The 3463-nt window shown below is 37.2% G+C and overlaps 1 pseudogene; it reads left to right on the plus strand.

Moving 5' to 3' along the window:
- Positions 1-863: 863 nt before the first annotated feature.
- LOC102877047 lies at positions 864-2489 on the plus strand (annotated as a pseudogene).
- The last annotated feature ends 974 nt before the right edge of the window (positions 2490-3463 follow it).

The following is a 3463-nucleotide window of genomic DNA, read 5'->3' on the forward strand; positions in this document are numbered from 1 at the left end:
TCCTTTATAATTTTAAACCCTGGAAATCTGTTGGAGGGTTCCTATGAGCTGGAATTAAGTTCACAGCAGTGAGCTTGCATATTTTTCTTTCATGTGTATTTACATTTAAGTTACTGTGCCTTGCATTAACATAGGAAAATCTTCCAGATTTATAGGGTCCTAGGATAAAATCATAGACAATTCTGTAATTCGATAACACTCAGTTTCAGAAATGTGGGGTTAACATAAGTATATATTTGAAACAGACAAATCCTAAATTAAAGGAATAAACATATCCACTTTCCTAATATTTAAGTTTAGACTTTTACAAATTAAAGAGGAAACTTACATCTTCATAAAAGTTTAGTCAAAACGGAAGTCAGTTGCAATTAGCAACATATTTAAAGTATGAAGGATGTGAAGGATAGTTTTTGCCCTGCAATCCAGAAGGCACCAAGTTGGAATCTACCACGTGTTCTGCAGGAGAAGTGTGGGCAATCTTCTCCAGTGTGATTTTCTGTCTTTCAAAATCGGCTGGAACATCAGTGACAACTAGGCTCACAACAACAACAACAACAACTCTACACACACTGCTGGAGATGAAAGAAAGTAACCAACTTTAAACAACAAAAAGGAATTCCCTCATTGGCTATACATAAAGTGGAATATTGGGATCTTTCAGTAATGATATTGTACACAACCCTTGGTTTCTATCTGTGACAAAGCACAAAATAAAATCTAGCATAGATGTTAAATATAGATTATAATCACTTGCTATTTTCTTTCCAAATTTGGAAAAGCTGTAGAAATGGCAAAGATTTATTTACTTACCTAGTTAACAAAACACAATAAAGAAAAAATACATCCCTTCCTCTCTGAGCAAGATGGCTGGGGGTGAGGTTGGTGTGACTCTTGGGTAACCGCATCTTTCTCGTCAGGATCTCACCGCTTTGGATGTTACCAAATTGACTCCATTATCACAGGAAATCATCAGTAGACAAGCCACAATTAATATAGGTACAATTGGTCATGGAGCTCATGGGAAATCTACAGTTGTAAAAGCTATTTCTGGAGTTCACATTCTCAGGTTCAAAAATAAACTGGAAAGAAATATTACAATTAAACTTGGATATGCTAATGCCAAGATTTGTAAACTTGATGACCCAAGTTGTCCTCGGCCAGAATGTTACTGATCCTGTGGACATAGTACACCTGATGAGTTTCCTACAGACATTCCAGGGACCAAAGGGAACTTCAAATTAGTCAGACATGCTTCCTTTGTTGACTGTCTTGGCCATGATATTCTGAAGGCTACTATGCTGAACAGTGCAGCAGTGATGGATGCAGCTCTTCTGCTGATAGCTGGTAATGGATTTCGTCCTCAACCTTAGACTTCCGAACATTTGGCTGCTATAGAAATCATGAAATTGAAGCATGGTTTGATTCCACAAATTAATATTGATTTGGTAAAAGAAAGTCCGGCTAAAGAACAGTATGAGCAGATCCTTGCATTTGTCCAAGGTACAGTGGCAGAAGGTACTCCTATTATTCCAATTTCTGCTCAGCCTAAGTTCAATACTGAAGTTGTCTGTGAGTACATAGTGAAGAAAATTCCAGTAGCACTAAGAGACTTTACTTAAGAACCTTGACTTATTGTAATTAGATCCTTTGATGTCAACAAGCCTGGCTGTGAGGCTGATGACCTCAAGGGCGGGGTTGCTTGTGGTAGTATTCTAAAGGGAGTGTTAAAAGTGGGTCAGGAGACAGAAGTCAGACCTGGTATTGTATCAAAGATAGTGACGGGAAACTCATGTGTAAGCCAATCTTTTCCAAAATTGTGTCACTTTTTGCAGAACATAACGATCTTCAGTATGCTGCTCCAGGATGTCTTATTGGAGTTGGAACCAAAAATTGACCCACTTTGTGCAGAGCTGACAGAATGGTGGGGCAGGTACTGGGTGCCATGGGAGCGTGGGAGCTTTACCTGAGATCGTCACAGAATTGGAAATTTCCTATTTCCTATTTAGACGAATTCTAGGTGTATGCACTGAAAGAGATAAGAAAGCAGCAAAGGTGCAAAAGTTGTCTAAAAATGAAGTACTCATGGTGAACATAGGATCCCTGTCGATAGGAGGAAGAGTTAGTGCAGTGAAAGCTGATTTGGGCAAAATCATTTTGACTAATCTTGTGTGCACAGAAGTGGGAGAAAAAATTGCCCTTAGTCAAAGAGATGAGAGACACTGGCATTTAATGGTTGGGGTGAGATACAAAGATGAGTGACAATCAAGCAGTGGATGATGACTGAAGAATCTCAGTTAAATAATGAAGTAGACTTCCAGATGAAGTCGGGATTTCCCTTAATAGGCCAGCGGTATATTTTCAAAGCAATCCTGGGGAATTACTTTCATAGCCCATTAACAATAGGGGCTATAAAATTATTTTCAGGTTTTGGTGTTGAAAATTTAGCCTCTGGTACTAGGTTCAGGTCTTCATTTAAATGTAAAAATTAATTGACCATGTTGAATCTACTCCACATTTGGGAAGAAATGATTTATTCCCAAATAATACCTACTTAATGTCTGATTAAATGCAGTTGTGAAATAAAAAAAAAATTAAAAAAAGAAAAAATACATCTAAGAAATTATCTTGGACAAACTTTCTGAGACAATGAAACTGGAACTGCTCTTGAAGACAAAAGTTGATTTTGCCCTTCTTTATGTGACAAATATTTAAAAATCATTGCCTGTAAAACACATTCTAAAGATGAAGCCATTGTTGTTGTTGTTGTTGTTGTTGTTGTGATGTGCTATCAAGTCACCTGTTACTCATAGCAAAGCTGTGTACAACAGCTCTGAATTCTGTCCTACCCTGTGCCAATTGTTAGTAATAGGTAATGGTATGTAATTGTTTCTATGTATGTAACAGTATGTAATTGTTTCTATGTCATATAATAAAGCTGAATTATTAGGTGTTTTATATAAACTTCAACTTATCACTTCTCTATTTTTGTATACATTTAATTATATTTAGAATCTTCTACAAACTAATGGGAGCTCTGATGGCCTAGTGATAAGAAGCTGTGCTGCAATTTCAAAGACACCCAGTTCAAGTTCACCAGCTGCTCTGCTGGAGAAGGATGAGCAATCTCCTCCTGTGCCATTAACTGCCTCCAACGATTTCACTGAAAACCTGCTGGAGCGTCAGCTGTAGGTCAGTTCTGACTCTATGGTGCGTGACTACCACCAACAGCCGAGTATATGATCTGGAATGAGAATTTAAATAAAAAGGACACATTTGGGTATATAATAATTTTAATAAGTGTGTTTATTTCACCTGCAACTTTATTTTCATTTCAAACCTAATGCCTACTACTATAAAGCTGTATATTATCAATTTTTGTGACAATCAAAGCTGACTGATAGCTGGCAATACAGCTGGTTTCTAAGACTGAATTGCATGAAAGACAGTCTAACTTTCATCCTAT

Source organism: Elephantulus edwardii, unplaced genomic scaffold (genome assembly GCF_000299155.1).
Source record: "Elephantulus edwardii isolate Elephantulus edwardi_28Jun2011 unplaced genomic scaffold, EleEdw1.0 scaffold00008, whole genome shotgun sequence".
Lineage (NCBI taxonomy): Eukaryota > Metazoa > Chordata > Mammalia > Macroscelidea > Macroscelididae > Elephantulus > Elephantulus edwardii.